Consider the following 19,577-nt stretch of genomic DNA (forward strand, 5'->3'; position numbering starts at 1 on the left):
CTTGAATAAGAAACCTGAGATCAAGTTTCATAGTTCTCACTTCACTACTATAATCTTCACGACTTGAAAATAATAATAATAATAATAATAATAATAATAATAATAATAATAATAATAATAATAATAATAATAATAACAATTCCAGAGTGGGGCCAAAATTTAAAGGCCAAAAAAATAAGATAAAAATTTTGGGCGTTGAAGCTCCGAGGAATCCATTGGAAAATGGGGCTTGCTCCATTCTAAAAGGCTAAACTACTAAAGTTGTTTTTTAAATATATTATTGTTGTTATTATCATCAAATATTAGTTACCTAATGATGTGTACAATTTCTGTGTAACTCGACCATCCATGACCTCAATGCTCAAGGCCATGATACCTCGAGCACTCTCCTATGGCTTGACTATCCTTAAGTTTATATGGTCGGGCTTGTCACTCTCTCCCCTGGGCCACAACATCATTGGGCTTGCATAAGTGAGCTAGAGCTTGGGTTTTCCCCTATCTCGAACTATAAAGATCGATCCTCCCCCCACACATTTTCTCAAGCACAAGGTCGGGCCTATGCCCCAACGATAGAGGTTGGGCTACAGGCTTAGGTTGGGCTTCGGGAACGTCAATCCCACTTTGGCTAGAACTTTTTATGACCTTTATCTTCATCTATATAACTTATCTATCCCAGTTTGACTCAAACTCAAACAAAACATTTTCATTATAACACAAACACTCTACATGACATGGATAGGGGTTACAGGTAGTTGAATTCTTTTACAACTCTACTGCTAACATCTATAAATACATGACCAAAGCTCATTGCTAAGGTACGTTTTACATAAAATTTCAACATACATTCTCATACAAATTTCCTGTCTGACTTAAGTATAGGAGGGGCGACGAAGACACACCTCGCTGCCTTTGTTTCAGGTACTGAAAGACTATGTTCATGCTCTTTCTTAGTCCTCGAGCTTGGGAGATCTACCAGGTACGATTTTTGGTAGCATCATTGGAACATCTTTGGGAACTGCTGTCAAAAGCCATGGTGAACACACAATCAGGTCTTCCCCCAACAAACTCATTCATCCCGGACCATCCTCCTCCCCCTGAAGATCATCCTGTCCCTTAGGAAGAATCATTAGAGATGCCAGTACCTCAGGATGTCGTTGTTACCGTCGGAGCATTCGAAGAGCTCCACCAACAAGTTGCTACATTAACCCAGTTGTTGAGCTAGAGGAATTCTCATCCATCACATACACCGACTCCTGAAGGTGGTTTTATGACAGATGCTCAAGCTCGGGCCCCACAGCCCATTCTTGACGATGGGGGGTTGGAAACTCGGGTGTACCACAAATGGCCTTGACCTCGGGGAAAGTGATGATAGAGTTCAGTAAACTCGCCAAGATCATTCAAGAGTGAATCACGGCAGGCCTAATGCAGAAAGCTAAGGGGGCGACAACCTTTACCCCTAGCACACTGTTCACTCTTGAGATATTATCATTCCCTTTACCGGACAGATTCAAATACCCCCACATAAAAGAATATGATGGAACTACTGACCCTATCAACCATCTCAATATCTATACCGACATCATGAACCTACAAGTTTCCCCAAACCAGGTGATGTGTAAGGCTTTTCCTCAAACATCGATCAATACGGCCAGGGATTGGTTCTCAACCTTAGAGCCCAATTCCATAGCCTCATTCTCGGATTTAGTCGACAAGTTCTCTACCTTCTTCGCCAGCAGTAAGTGCATCCGAAAAACAACAGCTTCCCTCATATAGCTTCGCCAAGGATAGAATGAGACACTCCGCAATTTCATGACAAGGTTTAACAAGGAAAGACTTCAAATCCCAGACCTTCATATCACAGCTGCAATCTCAGCTTTAACACATGCTATAAGTTGTGAAGCATTCAAGATGTCTCTATCAAAGACCTCTCCAATGTCAATAACCGACCTACTTACCTGAGCTGAAAAGTACATCAACATAGAAGAGAGTATGTTCCCAAGGAAATATGCCACACCATCAACTAAGCTAGAGCATAAAAGGTCGCATGAGCTTAATTTGCATCAAGATCATGCTCGGGGTAAGACAAGTCATGATAACCCTTTAGCAGTCTTTACTCGCCTGAATACAATGAGATCTAACATTTTGATGGAGAACGAAGATATGAAAGAGCTCAAATGGCCATCAAGAATGAAGTCCCCTCCTAAATCTCGAGACAGGAACAAATATTGTGAGTTTCATCGAGACCATGAGCACACGACTGAGGGCAACTTTACTCTAAAGAGAGAAATTGAAGCTTTCATCAAGAGGGAATTTTTGGGTGCCTATGTAAGCCACGACAAGCAACGAGGAATAATCAGAATAAGGACAAGGCCGTTGGAGATCGGGGAAATCAACAACCAATAGCTGGTACAATTAATATCATCATTGGAGGTACGCCTCGGGAGGAGACTCGAGTAATGAACCCAAACTATATGCTAGGCCATATTTAGCAGTTTCAAGTATAGGCCTTGATAGAATGGAAGACATAACTTTCGGACCAAGGAACTCAGAAGGAGTGTCATTTCATCATGACGATGCCTTGGTCATATCAGCAATCATCGCTAACTTTGAGGTAAAGAGAGTTCTTGTGGATAATGGAAGTGCCACCAATATATTGTCCCATGAGGTATTCCTTCAGATGGGTATATCAATCAAACAACTCAAGCAGGTTAGAGCCCTCCTTCAGGGGTTCGGCAGTGGAGTTGTCACATCGGAAGGCATTGCTGAATTACTTATAACTTTGGGATCAGAAGGAAAGTAGGAAACACGGGTTAAAACATTCCATGTAGTCCGAGCTCTAATGGCCTACAACGACATACTTGGAAGGCCACTGCTTAATGGGATAAAGGCTATTGTCTCAACTTTCCACTTGACCATGAAATTTCAAACACGTAATGGAGTAGGGGTAGTTCAAGGAAACCAAACGGTGGCTAGACAGTGCTATGTCTCTAGCATCCGAGAAATCAAAATCAATGGCATGCAGGTTTCAAAGATTAAGCTCGAGCTTGAACATTGTGGAAGAATGGTCTATGTGGAAAAATAAGTAGAGGTCGAGCTCAAGCCTAGAAGGCAGATTACCCTTGGAACGACGACAACCTAAAGCTCTATTGTGAGTAGGAGTTTCTGCTCCCAGGTATTTAGGCTAGTTTTTGTCCTTAGTTTTCTTTTATAGTTTGGGCCAGCACCCCCATAAGTTTAGTTTGGTAGTTGAGGTTTGTGTCCCCCTTAGGAAGTTTACTTTTTAGTTTGGGCTATTGTTCCTCTTTCATCCTCTTATGAATGGTTCATGGTTTGGAAAAGCTCAGGCTAAAATGCCCTCGAGCACTTACTTTATTATGATATAGAAATTTGCTTTTATACCACTATTTCCTCTTGAAAATAAACATTTAGCGTAAGACTGTGCTCCGAGCACGCAACTAAATCAACCCTAACATTTAGCGTAAGGTCGTGCCCCGAGCACGCAGCTAAATCAACCCTAACATTTAGCATAAGGTCGCCCCCATGCCTGCAGCTAAATCAACTCTAACATTTAGCGTAAAGCCGTGCCCCAAGCACGCAGTTAAATAAACTCTAACACTTTAGCATAAGGTCATGCCCCGTGCATGCAGCTAGATCAATTCTAGCATTTAGCATAAGGTCGTGCCCTGAGTATACAGCTAAATAAACTTCCTTTAGCATAAGGTCGTGCCACGAGCATGCAGCAAAAGCGTACATGTATACCCTATGCTTGGCCATTGTTGGAGGCATACATTTTAAAAATTTACAATAAGTAAAAAACCCCGACGTTATTTTTCATCCCGAGATTGTTAGGCTGAGTTCTCAAAAATTCTAACGAGCTCGAGAAATTGTTCAACATTAGGCTCAGAGGGCCTAACCTCAAGCTTAATACATTTTCAAAATCCCAGTCTCAGAGCTCGAGATATTATTCAACTTGGGTAGGGGGCCTAAGCTCGAGCTCAATACATTGCCAAAATTCGAGCCTCAGAGCTCGGGATATTATTAAACATTAGGCTCCGAGAGCTTAACCTTGAGCTCAATACATTGCCAAGTCCCAGCCAAAAGCTTGAGCTCGAGCTCAATCTCTTTCATTTGAAATTGGCAAAGCTCGAAGTCGAGCTCATGCATGCCAACTTCTGGACAAGTTTGAGGTCGAGCTCTTTCACTTCAAGTTAGCAGAGCTCATGGTTGAGCTCTTCATTTCAAGTTTCGACAAAAGCTTAAGGTCTAGCTCTTCAGTTCAACTTTTGGCGAAGCTCAAGGTCGAGCTCATTCATACTCAAATTATCATAAAGCTGAAGTCGAGCTCTTTCAATTTAAATCTTGACAAGTTCCTGGGCGGGCTCTTTTTGTTTCAACTCTTTAACAAAGCTCGAGGACGAGCTCTTTCACTAAAATCTTGACAAAGCTCTAGCTAGAGCTCTTTCATTTCAAATATTGGTAAAGATCGAGGTCCAGCCCATTCATGCGAAAATCTTTTACAAAGGTAGAGGTCGAGCTCCCTTCTTTCAAATTTTTGACGAGGTCAGGATCGAGCCCCTTTTAGAATTCTTTAAGGAGCTCAAGGTTGAGCTCCCTTCTTTCAAAATAAAATTTTTTAATGAGCTCGTGGTCAAGCTCTCTTCTTCCAAAATTTTCAACGAGGTCGGGATCAATCCCTTCCTTTCAGAATTTTTATTGAGCTCGAGATCGAGCTCCTTACTTTCAAAAATTTTTAACAAGGTCTCGGTCTAGACCTTCCTTTCAAAATTTTTTAATGAGCTCAAGGTCGAGCCCTTCCATTCAAATTTTGAATAAGGTAGGGGTCGAGCATATTCAAATATTTTAAGATTGAAATCGAGCTCATTTCTTTCAAAATTTTCGAAATGATCAAAACTTGCTATTCTAGGTCTATATGCTCAGGGCCTTATCAACTCGACATGAGCATGCCTATTTTTGAACCCAATGTACTTACGCATCTCATTCTATGAACTCCCACATTGCGCATGAGCTCCTGAAACGGATGCACGGGAGCCTATGATGTGTACAATTTTTGTGTAACCCAACCATCCACGACCTCGTGCTCGAGGTACCATGAGCTCGAGGCCATGGTACCTCGAGCACTCTCCTATGGCTTGGACATCCTCGAGTTTATATGGTTAGGCTCATCACTCTCTCCCTTGGGCCACAACATCATTGGGCTTGCATAAGCGAGCTCGAGCTCGGGTTTGTCCCTATCTCGAACTGTAAAGCTCGATCTTTCCCCCACACATTTTCTCAAGCACAAGGTCGGGTTTCATGTTAAGGCCATGCCCCAACGATAGAGGTTGGGCTACAGGCTTAGGTTGGGCTTTGGGAACATCATCCCACTTTGGCTACAACTTTTTATGACCTTTATCTTTATCCATTTAACATATCTATCACAATTTGACTCAAACTCAAAGAAAATATTTTCATTATAACACAAACACTCTACATGACAAGGATAAGGGTTATAGGTAGTTGAATCCTTTTACTACTATACTGCTAACATCTATAAATATATGACCAAAGCTCATTGCTAAGGTATGTTTTACATAAAATTTCAATATACATTCTCATACAAATTTCCTGTCTTACTTAAGCATCAGAGGGGCGACGAGGACGCACCTCGTTGCCTTTGTTTCAGGTACCAGAAGGCTCTGTTCATGCTCTTTCTCAATCCTCAAGCTTGAGAGATTTACCAGGTATGATTTTTGGTAGCATCACCTAATATTCTAAAAGTCTCATCTAAAATAAATAACTTGATTAATTTTAATTTTAATCAGCATAAAAAAAATTAATTTCACACTTAATTATCTAAAAAGCCAAGGATCGAGACTGACTGGGGGGATTTGAGCTCTAGAACCGAAAATATTGACTAGTTATGGAATGTAAAATATTCTACCCCTCATTGTTGGGTGGGACCGCCTTGGAGTGGCTATACTAGGCTCAATAATGATGCTTGTCCAGGCTGAAAGACTAAAAACAAAAGGACAGAATGACTTGGCAGCTGGTGGTTGGTGTTTGATTTTTTTCAAACTATCCAATCATGTTCCGACATGTGTCTCTTCGGTTTTTAAATCTATTTTTAGGCCTATTTGTGTAGCATAATTCATACTAGGCTTGCCTTTTTATATATAAATCAAACTATTATATTAGAGTATTTATTAACATAATTAGAACCTTATAAGAAAAGGGGTTTGGTTGGACGGTCTAAGAATATTTCTAATTAAACCAAATTAGAATTCTAACAAATCTGTGGCCCTGTCCGTTCAAGAATATTTCTAATTAAACCAAATTAGAATTCTAACAAATCTGATTAAGCACTTGTTTGACCCCTATTATTTTCAAAATACATTTTCTCTCTTCTTTTCAATCACACATTATTCAATAAAATGTTATTATTCACAATTTCAAAAATTTTCCTTATTTTTAAACACACATTTCTCATTAATCTACCATGCCAAAATGCATTCTTTATCAAAAATGGGGCTCAAATAGGTACTAAATTCAATTAGTAGGCACAAAACGAAACAGTCGGGCTTAAAGCAATAAAGGAGTATTAAAGCAAAAAATTACTTTATTGGGCTTTCTTATTAGCAATAGACGAAGCTTTGTAGATACTCTTTTCACCCTTAGTAGTTGAGGATAATTTTTGGAATTGAGATCGAAAAACATTCATTTTTACTGTCGAAAGCCTTAGATGTTGAAACTGAAATATCGTAGTTCGACCCAATCAACACCTAGAAGGGGGTGAATAGGTGTTTATGCGAAATTTTCTTTTTCAATCAATTAATAATTGCAACACGTCACAAATACTAATTTGTCTAGATCAGTTCACATGCTTTACTATCCTGTGTTTGAATACCGACAATAAATTAATTGCAGAAAAGTAAATAACGCAATTGTTTGATGACAGAGAAACCCCAATGTGGGTAAAACTCCGGGCCCAAGCCAACAGGAATCCACTATAAACGAAAATGCAACTTACAATCTGCCAGACTCAACCCACACTGGTTTTTCTAACCTTCTGATTGTAATTTCCTCAAAGCCTTTCTGGAATGCGTGATCTTGCACCAACTCCCAGCTCCTAGCCCTCCTGGATTGAATGCTACACCAATTCTCGACTCTTGATTTCATCTATCTCCTGTGGATTCAATAGAATTGCCTGTTCTCTAACGATCGGGACTCCGATCTCCTTCCTCGATCTTCAAGAATCAACAAAGGCTCTAGAAGTTTGTGTTGTGGTATTTGATGAATGTTGATTTGATGTTTTTGGGTGATTGTGCGAATCAAATATGGGATTGAATGAGAGAATTAAAGTGTGGAGAGTTTTCTTCAATTTCAATCCTTTTTAGAACGTCTGAAAACTGGCGCAATTTTATTTATATGAAGTATATTTGGACATTTGGGTCGGGTTAAAATGTCAAAAAAAAAGAAAATATGGTTTTATGGATAACACCGTCGCTCGAGCGAAAAGCGAGCGACACTGTTTCGCTCGAGCGAAGTGGGGGCGAGAAGGAGCGATGACCTTTTTGTTTTTGTCGCTCGAGCGACTACTTGGCAAGCAGCTAGCAAAACTTCAATGACACGTCTTGTCCTACTTCATAGCTCGAACCCTAGTATACTTTCACAAAATTACAACTTAGTCACTCATCTTTTACACATGTACAAAATGACCCCTAACCTTTAAACATTGACAAATTGACCCCAAACTTTTGAACATTTGTAATTTTACCCTTTTGTTCACAAAATAGCCAACACGAAATCTAACAAACTCCCCCTTTGATATTTTGTGACAAAACCAAATTACAATAGCATGAATTACAATGACAATCCAATACACTGACTCAACTCACTATTGCCTTGTCTTCTTTCAACCTGCTTCCTGAAATCACAACTTACATACCCAGTGTAAAAGCACGAGAAACAGTAATATAAGATAACATAAAAGATAAAAAGTCATGAATAGCCATAACATTGTACTAATATGCTAGATTAAGATACAATATCAATGTAAGTCAAATCACCAAAAACATACATCAATATTGCAAAAACATCAAAACTTAATCTAGCCAAAAAATCAATAGTACATTATCAAAGTACTTTATCATTACAAGTCCCAAAAATTATCACAATGCTACTCCCCTTTTTGTCACAAATGGTAAAGGGAACCCTAAGCAACTAAGCATGACCATCATCTCTGTCATCCACACCCTTAGAATCGTCAGCTTTAGACTCATAATCCCAGTGCTCACGTATCCACCGAATACCGTGCTGAACAAAGGCAATAGTCCCTCACAATGTAGCAAACTCCATAGTATGACGCTCGGAAGCAGCTCGTAACTAAGTAATGTCGGCATCATGCGGGCCTGCTACTCAATGAGAATCGATATCTGACCCATAAGCACGACAGTGGTGTCAACAAGAGTAGTAGTCATAGCAGGTGGGGCAGGTGGTGGAATAGAAGTGGAAGAAGATGGAATATCTGAAGTGGACGGAAGAACATTTGAAGGAAGTGGAGGAATAGCGGAGAGATCAGCAAGTAAATCACCTAAAGGATCAGCGGACACTGTCGGGTCAACAGGCTCAGCAGAAGCAGATGCAGATGCAGAAGCAGAAAAAGTGACGTGTGACCTACTCTGAGAGATGGTAGTGTACCCTATGGGATGAAGAGCTCGTCATGACATCCCATTGAGAAATGAAGTCCCAAGTGATGTCGCCAAGCGGTGGATCAAGCAAGCATAGGGAAGACCAATTCGATGATCGAAAAATCGAAAAGTACGCAGAATGTGTTGGCAAATGAAAGTGGATAGGTCAATCGAATCCCCATGTAGCAAAGCAAAAAGAAATCTCGCATTCTCCATAGGCAGGGAAGAAGTGTGAGAGACGGGCCACAGATTCGTGTACACAATGCGCAACAAAATCTGTCGATTAGTGGGGAACGAACCAGTGCGGATCGCCTCAGGCCCACCTTCCAATGGACTATTAAACAAGGTGGACCGAACCAGAGAGTCGGTCGAAAGAGAATCCGCTGAGAGATATGGGTAAACGAGGTGAATGACCTGGGGAACATGTATGGAACTGGAAATAACATCTGGTGAAATCCTAGGTGTCTGACCCCGAAGAAACACCCTGAAGGACAAACCACTAATGTCGTGGATGTTCGCATAGAACTCCTAAACAAGGAGACTAAGCGAGGGATTTAACCCAATCAGCAAGGATTCCCAACCTCGAGAAGTAAAGATAGCTGCTAGATTAGGGATGGGTTAGATAGAGTGACCTCACGCTCTATTAGAATAGGACGAAGGGAAAATTGACTCTCAAATACCTCTTGAGCAGTAGAGGAAATGAACCTAGACCGACTAAACGAAGTCGATCCACTACCAGGCTGAGTTGTAGTCCTAGCCTCCTTAGGTGCCATCTGCAATGTGAGATGTAGAAGACTCATCAATCCTCAAGGAAAACTAATTGACGGAGACACATGAATGCATAAGTCCTGAAGTTCAACTACACACAGGCATGCAAACCGATGCAAAAGTGGTGCACAAGTGGCAATCATGCGAGCCAGAGGTAACACATGTCACTGCAGCCGGAGGACAATGCAAGACGTAAGTGACGTGACCTAGACGTGAACAGGAACGCTTGTAGGACGGAAGGAACTCACTGCAAGTATGATTGGCAACTCCAAAACCAATAAGTGCCGACCCAAAATAGGGACCAAAACGACATAGCTAGGGTACAGACATCAAGCACACGAGATGAATGTCACACAATGGGCAAAGGAAGTAGTGAAGTGGGGAAGAAACGTTTCATCGAACATGTTGCAGGCATTTGAAATGCAAGGAAATTCAACTACAATTGTAATAACCCAATAGACACCCAACATTCCTTAACAACCCTATCTACCTAGCATCTAAGAGAATCCCAATCACTTGACATAAGACCCACAATGGACGACACAAAAAAAAAATGTATGCGTGAATCACAACTAAAATACGAAGAACAAATAAAAAAACGTGATAACAAACAAGGAAATCACAAACCACACAGCACAATACAGAATGAATGAAGTGAGTTAAGCAAAATGAAGTGGAAAAATCAAAATCCCCAAATTGTGAAAAAATTAGGTCAAACGATGCACTTACCGATTTGGAACGAAGAAAAACCAATGAAGTGAACACAAGGAAGATGAATTGAAGCCCCACACGCAATGATTGAAGTACAAATCGCCCAAGGACGTCTTTCGCGAGAGGAAATTTAAGAGAGAGATGTGAATTTTTTTTAAAATGAAGTGGAACCCTTCGCGAGAAAAGTAAAAATCTCGATGTCGCTCGAGCGAGACTTGAGCGAACATCGAGCGACAAGCACACTGCTTTCGTCGCTCGAGCGATCTACCAATGGCAAGCGAGCGAAGGGTGAAATGTCAAAAATAACACTGAATTTTGAAAATTTAAAAATCTAGCCCCAAGTTTAAAACTTTACAAAGTAACATCACTTTAGAAACTTTCAAAAATAACACATCTTCCAGAAATTTGAATTTTAACCCCAAATTTTTTTTAATATATGAATTATGCACATGCAATAGGTCTAATCAAAATGCAATAGATCACAAATATGGCATGCGCAATGTTTGGAAAATATTTCTCCACACACCGGGACCAAATACAGATGGAGTAAATTGTATATGTGACCTCACGTGAAACGTGCCACTCATTCCATGCAAGTAAAACTCAAAACCTTAAATTTGTGAGAAGAGACAGCCAAATCACCGACGTAGGAGTCAACACCTAGATGTTTGAAGGTCAAATCAAATGCCACTAGGACCTATAATTCATTAAAATATGGTGTAAAACTGTTCTTTCTCCCCCTGTCATTAAGGACCTCAATTTTTTTTTATCTTATGTGCAATCCCATCTTCATTTAGTTACTAAGAAGATCCCTGTAATGAGCGTTGGGTCGGTGACTCCCAAATTAGTTGGCTTTAGGGCACCAGGTTATGAGAAACCTCTCAGACTTAATTGCTCAAGTCAACTAGACTCCGAATATAAGTATAAGATGTGATACAATAAATACTCTTTTGAATCACTTGGGGGTACAGCAGAAGTTAGGTCATCTAGTCCAAGATCAATTCAAACCCAATGTCAACTCAACGACAAATGATAGTCATCCCAAGTCTCACACATGCGGTCAAGACTCACTCACACGGTCCTAATGTGTGCTGTGCAGATATAATATGAAGTGACATATACTAAGTACTCCATACAGACTCAATATAAGTGATGGGAATTAGAAACTAATCATGTGTTGAATGCACATTTGATCCCAAATTGCAAGTCCGAGTGAACAACTACAATTCAAAAATGACACGTGATGATCAATCCTAAATTATTATTTTTTATTTATTAAAATCCAAAATGAAAAGACAGATGCAAATGAACACAAATAAGCAATGTAATGAATGCAAAAATGAATTACTGAAATAAACTAAACATGCATGCATCTATGAAGACGATCAAAGAGGAACATAGATGCCAACAGCCTTCCTAATTGACTCGAATCTCAACCCATCTATAGGTTTAGTGAACAGATCGGCAAGTTGATTTTCAGTAGAGATGTGTTCAAGTGATACCACATTGGACTCAACTAGCTCTCGAATAAAGTGATGACGAATGTCAATGTGTTTGGTCCTAGAATGCTGAACATGATTTTTTGATATGTTGATAGCACTAGTATTATCACAGAAAATAGGCATAGTACCCTGATTTATCCCATATTCACTTAGCATTTGCTTCATCCAAAGCAGTTGAGTGCAACAGCTACCAGCTGCAATGTATTTTGTCTCGGCTGTGGACAAGGAGACTGAGTTTTGTTTCTTACTCATCCATGAGACAAGATTAGAACTAACATAGAAACGTCCACCCAAGGTACTCTTTCTATCGTCGACATTTCCGACCCAATCGACATCAGAATAGCCGGCTAGTTCAAGATTGGACTCTCTGGAATACAAGATCCCATGATTTACTGTCCCATTGACATATCTAATAATGCGCCTCACTGCACTTAGATAGGACTCCTTAGGATCAGCTTGAAACCTAGCACATACTCCAACACTGAATGCTATGTCAGGTCTACTGGCTGTAAGGTATAGTAGACTACCTATCATGTTCCCATACACAGTCTAATCAACACTCTTACCTGTAGGATCATATCCTAACTTAACAGTTGTGCTCATGGGTGTCCTTATGTGTTTCTTACTGTCCAAGCCAAATCTCTTCATAAGGTCTTTGGCATATTTTGATTGAGAGATAAACAACTCACAATCAGTTTGCTTCACTTGAAGACCAAGGAAGTAACTTAGCTCTCCAATCATGCTCATTTCAAATTCTTGTTTCATGAATTCGGCAAATTCAAGAGCAAGGGAGTCAATGGGAGAGCCAAAGATGATGTCATCAACATAGATCTGAGCTACAGTTATAGTTTCTTCAATATGTCTAATGAATAAGGTTCTGTTAGCACCACCTCGTGAGAACCCATGCTCAACGAGGTAAGTGGTGAGTCTGTCATACCAAGCTCTAGGAGCTTGTTTCAGACCATACAGTGCTTTATTGAGTTTGTAGACATAATGAGGAAACTTAGGGTCAATGAATCCTTTCGGCTGTTCAACATATGCCTCTTCTTGAAGTATTCTATTTAAGAATGCACTATTGACATCCATTTGATATAGCTTGAACCCTAAGGTGCATGCAACCGCAAGAAGAATGCGAATGGACTCAAGAGGAGCAACATGGGTAAAAGTCTCATCAAAATCTACCCCTTCAACTTGAGTGTACCCCTGGACAACTAGTCTAGCCTTATTTCTAGTTATGGTACCTTGGTCATCAATTTTGTTCTTGAAAATCCACTTAGTACCTATCATATTACAATCATCAGGCCTAGGAACTAGATGCCAAACATTATTTCAAACAAATTGATTAAGCTCCTCATGCATGGCATTCACCCAGCATTCATCTCTAAGGACTTCCTCTACTTTCTTAGGTTCAATCTGAGATACATAGCTAGTATATGTTAGGTTATTTAGAACTCTCTTTCGGAACCTCATACCTTCATCTAAATCCCCAATGATGTTAACCTTAGGATGATTAGATTTAACCCTGGAAGATGGTTCTCTAGGAAGTTTAGACTGATCACAATTTGGTAGACCCTGATCAGAGATGTTTTCAGAGAAACGTAGAGATTTTGGAATTGATTGCTCTTTATTTTCAACAGTGGTTCCTTGATCATCACTTAGATCTTCTATGTCAACCCCTTTCAGCACTCTCCTCCTCAGTAAAGGTGTCATCAATAACAACATTTACAGATTTTAAGACATTCTGAGTACGCAAGTTGTAAACTCGGTAGGCTCTACTATTCTTAGAATATCCTAGAAAAACCTCATCATTACTTTTGAAATCAAACTTGCCTAGATTTTCTCTATCCCTTAGAATGTAACACTTGCTGCCAAGCACACAAAAGTATTTAATAGTAGGCTTCTTGCCTTTCCAAATCTCATAAGGAGTCTTGTCTGTTTTCGATCTCGGGTATACCCTATTTACTATATGGCACGCGGTGTTAATGGCTTCACCCCAGAAATGCATTGCTAGATTCTTGCTGTGAAGCATGGCCCTAGCCATTTCTTGAAGAACTATATTCTTCCTCTCAACAATTCCATTTTGCTGTGGAGTGATTGGTGAGGAGAACTCATGCTTAATCCCCTCCTCCAAACAGAAAATTTTCTAGATTGAAGTTTTCAAATTCTTTCCCATGATCACTTCAAACCCTAGAAATGGAAAGATTTTATTCAATTTTGAGTCTTTTACATAAGGACTTAACCAGATCACCCGTCTCAAATTTTTCTCTTAACAGTTCAATCCATGTGTATCTAGAAAAGTCATCTACCACAACCAGAATATACCGTTTGCCTCCTAGGCTCTCCACTCTAAATGGTCCCATTAAATCCATATGGAGAAGCTCTAAGGGTCCATTTGTCAAGATTTTCGAGGTTCGCTTATGGTTTATCTTGAGTTGCTTTCCTTGTTGACACGGCTTGCACACAGCATTTTCACTTTGATCAATCTTAGGTAAACCATCAACAATCTTCTTTTTGACCAATTTAGACAGACTTCTATAATTAACATGACTGAGCCTTTGATGCCAAAGTTCAGACATATCAATTTTAGCACTATTGCACACATATTTTGAGTTTGGGAGAACTCCATAACAGTTATCAGATGTACTAACACCTTCAAGAACAACACCACCTGAAGGGTCATAAACAGTGCTACACTCTTTTGGACAAAACTCACTTCATAGTCAGCATCACAGATTTGACTAATGCTCAACAAGTTGAACTTAAGACCCTCTACATAAAGCACATTAGATATTGTAGGAAGTCTAAAAATGGTGATGGAGCCTTTACCTCAGATGGCTGTCGTAGCTCCGTCCCCAAAGGTAACTACACCACCGTTGCAGTCATCAAAGGTAGAGAATAAGGCCTTGTTACCACACATGTGTCTAGAACAAGCACTATCAAGATACCACATGCATGTATTTTGAGTCTTATATGCTATATAAGCAACAAAGTATTTTAGATTCTCACCATACTCACTCACATCATATTTCTTTACCTAAAATTTTCTAGAGGTCGAGGTGATCCTAGTCAACCTTGTTACCATCTCAGTTAAGTGACTAACCTGATTTGAAAGGAAGTTTACTTGACTAGGGATATCCTGACTTCTATTCCTATTTGCTAGCTTTCGACACCTAGGTCTCATGTGACCTAAAGCACCGTAGTGATGGCAAGTGGGTATGAACATAGGTTCAGATGCACGTGAGTGTTGATCCTGAAATTTAGGTGTAGAAATCTTATGGGCTCTAGTGGCCTTCAGTCTAGTGAAATTCTTATCTTTGGATTCTGGATTGGTTGAAACATTAGATCTGTTGGAAGTGGGGACAAATGTGGTCTTGGCCTAGACACATTGCCATCACTCTTCACGTTTGTTCATTCCTAACAGATCGTCTAGTTTCTTAGTTCCACTCACAAATGACTGTAGTTGAGTGCTGAATTTCTCTAACTCACAAGTCAATGTCTTAACCGTGTTCTCTAATTTCTCATTGACACACTTTAACTCACTGAGATTCTTAGATGAGGCTTGAAGATCATTAGTGATTTTCTCCTTCTCTCTCTTAAGCTCGTCTACCTTCTTAAATAATGCTTTATTTACCTTTTTGATCTTGAGACTTTCCTTAAACAGAAGTTGATAAGCCTCATATATATCCGTCTCATCCTCAGAATCATCACCGGACTTGTTACTCTCTACCTCCTCCTCAACCTTCTCACTCTCCTTACTCAACCTTCTCACTCTCCTTATCTGACTCGCTCTTGATAGTAGATACAAAAGCTATATAGCCCTTTTTCTCTTCACTACTTGGGGAATCACTTTGTTCACTTGAGTTAGAATCATCATCAGTCAAGGACACGGCTAATGCCTTGCTCCTTCCCTTCTTTAGATTTTTCTTAAAACTAGGACATTCATTCCTATAGTGCCCAAATTCTTGACACTCATGACACCTAACCACTTGAGATTTCTTAACAGGGTTCCTAGCAGTTGATTTATCATTCTTATCTCTTTGTAATTTACTAGGGGCTCCTTTCTTTTTCTCTTGGGGCCATTTCTTGCCCTTTAAGACTTTCTAGAATTTCTTCACAAAGTAGGCAATCTCCTCATCTCTAAGAGTTTCCACGTCAGATGACTAAGACTCCTCTTCCCTAACAGTGTTCAAGGCTATGGACTTGTTTTTCCTTGGTTGTGAAATGGTGAATTCATAGGTTTGAAGGGATCCTACAAGTTCTTCTATCTTAACTGTGTCCAAGTCCTTACTTTCTTCAATAGCTGTAACTTTAGGTCTAAATCTCTCGGGAAAGGACCTAAGAACCTTCCTCACAATTTTGGACTAGGAAATCCTCTCACCTAGGTTGCAACTAGAGTTAACAATGTCATTCAATTTGACATAGAACTCATCAAAAGACTATCATCCTTCATCCTGATTTCTTCAAACCTTGAGGCCAGCATTTGCAACTTAGAATTTTTCACAATTTTAGTTCCCTCATGCGTTGTCTCTAGAATGTCCCATACCTCTTTAGTAGTTTCGCACATTGACACTTTCCTAAACTCTTCAGGAGACACAGACATAAATATGCATGGAGACCTTTACTATTCCAGTTGCATTCAGTCAATTCATCCTTAATCTAAAGGGAAATGTCAGTTGGGGTTACAACACCCGACATAGTTATGGAAGGAGGTTTCCAACCATTTTGTACACTCACCCAAACACGTTCATCTAGGGACTTAAGAAAAGCACGCATTCTAACCTTCCAATAAGCATAGTTGCTTCCGTCAAAATACGGAGGCACAGACAGTGATTGACTCATCTAGACAATTATGGGTCAGGACTCGAGATTTGACTTTGATACCACTTGAAATATCGTAGTTTGACCCAGTCAACACCCAGAAGGGGTGAATAGATGTTTATGCGGAATTTTCTTTTTCAATCAATTAATAATTGCAACACGTCACAAATATTAATTTGTCCAAATCAGTTCACATGCTTTACTATCTTATGTTTGAATACCGGTAATAAATTAATTACAGAAAATTAAATAACGCAATTGTTTGATGACGGAGAAACCCCAATGTGGGTAAAACTCTGGGCCCAAGCCAGCAGGAATCCACTATAAACGAAAATACAACTTACAATCTGCCAAACTCAGCCCAAACTGGTTTTTCTGACCTCCTGACTGTAATTTCCTCAAAGCTTTCCTGGAATGCGTGATCCTGCACCAACTCCCAACTCCTAACCCTCCTGGATTGTGCGCTACACCAATTTCTGGCTCTTGATTTCATCTATCTCCTGTGGATTCAAGAAAATCGCCTGTTCTCTAACGATCAGGACTCCGATCTCCTTCCTTGATCTCCAAGAATCAACAAAGGCTCTGGAAGATTGTGTTGTGGTGTTTGATGAATGTTGATTTGATGTTTTTGGGTGATTGCGTGAATCAAATGTGGGATTGAATGAGAGAATCAAAGTGTGGAGAGTTTTCTTCAATTTCAATCCTTTTTAGAACGTTTGAAAATCGGCGCAAATTTATTTATATGAAGTGTATTTGGACATTTGGATCTGGTTAAAATGTCGAAAAAAGGAAAATAGGATTTTATGGGTAACACTGTCGCTCGAGCTAAAAGCGAGCGACGCTGTTTCACTCGAACGAAGTGGGGGCGAGAAGCAAGTGACGACCTTTCTGTTTTTGTCGCTCGAGCGACCACTTGGCGAGCAGCTAGCGAAACTTCAACAACACATCTTTCCCTACTTCATAGCTCGAACCCTAGCATACTTTGACAAAATTGCAACTTAGTCGCTCATCTTTTACACATGTACAAAATGACCCCTGACCTTTAAACATTGACAAATTGACCCCAAATTTTTGAACATTTACAATTTTACCCTTTTATGCACAGAATAGCCAACACGAAATCTAACAGAAACCAACCCTTGAATTGGATGAGAAAAAAGAGTTCCTAGTGTGATCTTCGAAAAATTGACAAGACATAGTAGATGATCTTCCTTAATCGTAGGGAAATTATCATTCTCCACTTTTCCAAGAATTTATGGCATTGCCGAGGTGGACTCAAACCATCTAAAAATACAATGATTTTTTTATTATTAAATTTTTACATGAGAGTGTATTTTTTTTTTCACTTGATTTAGCCCCTATTTGGGGATTAAAAAAAATAATAATAATAATAGTAGTAGTAGTAGTAGTAGTAGTAGTAGTAGATTTTGATAAAAATTAATAAAATGTATGTTAAAAAGTTGTGGTCCCATTAAATATATGGTTAAAATTAATTATTGACTCGACTTAAATTAAAATCTTAATTTTATTCGTTACCAAATAGGGCTTTATGGTTTTTTTTTTTTTTTTTTTTTTTTATGGAAACTATCCAAAATGATCAATTGCTAAGAAAAGGAAAGGTTAGAAATTCAGATGTCTAGAAAGCAATATTCTAAAAAGGGTAAAGTATGGTTAGGCGTGAAGTCAAAACTTCAAACTCTACAAGCTTAAACGAGCTAGACAAGGCTTAGACATAAAAAAAACGTTTTCTTATTTACAATATTATTTTAAAATTTTAATCATTTAAAAATTATTTAATAATTAAAATAATACATATTAAACATCTAAAATCATAAAATACAATATTTACTTACACAATTTTCAAGTTTTCGAAATGTAAAAAATAGAATGTTTTTCATAGTTTCAATTTTTAATTAGACAAATCATACTTAATAAATTTATGGGAACTTCATACATGCATTTGGAGTTTGTAATAAAATGAGTTTTCAAATCATAATTACATAGTATAGATAAAATCATAACTTAAAATCTTATTTAACTATTTAGATAAAATCATTTTTAATTTTTGTACAGATAAAATCTTTTAAAAACTTGAAAGTAAAGTCAAATAAAAGGGTTTTTTTTTTTAAACAATAATAAGCTAAAGTCAAATAAAAGACTTTTGAAGGGGGGAAAAACTAATAATGGAAGACTAAAGAAATGAAGGAAAAATTCAGCTATAGTAGGCTTGCTTTTTCATACTAATCAAAGCTGAACGTGCATTGCATGTTATTATAAAGTACTTTTTAAGTGATTTAAAAGTAATATTTGATACCAATGTGATGAAGGATTTGATGAATCTCAAACGAATTAAAGAAAATAAAATTTAGCATAGAAATTTAGAGAAGAAAATTGTACTTTTAAAACCCAATTTCTATTATTCAAAATTTTTTTATGATAATCAAATACTATAGATGAGCAATCCTTTTATAAAACATTTGATACATAAAAATTAATTGCAAATACAAAAATTTAAACAGCCATTAAAATTTTTAGATACATGAATATAAATAAATTCATCTATAATAAATATAAATTCATGTCATTCAAAATTTGTCAAGTGAAAATTCATTGAATTTAAATTAATATGAATGTTAATTAATTAAGAATTAATAGCACAAATTTCGTAAATAACAATAATTTTATAGTATTTATTACATATAGAAAAACAAAAAAGTGTGGTATTACATATAGAAATCGTCTAAAAAATTATTCTTCGTTGATGTGATATTTTAATATATTATATATTATAGATATATAATCAAACTATAATGGTGGAGTATTTATTAACATGAAACCCCTATAAGAAAAGAGAGGGGACTAATCCAAGACCTAATTGCAAAATATTTCTAATTAAACAAAATTAGGATTATAACAAATCTAATTAAGTGTTTGTTTGACCCTTATTATTTTTAAAATATATTTTCTCTCTCTTCTTTTCAACCACACATTATTTAATAAAAGTACATCAATCTACTATGCTAAAATGCAATTTTAATAAAAAAAAAAAAAGGGGGGGGGGGGGGGGGGGCCCAAAAAAATGTAAAATTAA

This window comes from Olea europaea, chromosome 16 (assembly GCF_002742605.1).
Source record: "Olea europaea var. sylvestris chromosome 16, O_europaea_v1, whole genome shotgun sequence".
Lineage (NCBI taxonomy): Eukaryota > Viridiplantae > Streptophyta > Magnoliopsida > Lamiales > Oleaceae > Olea > Olea europaea.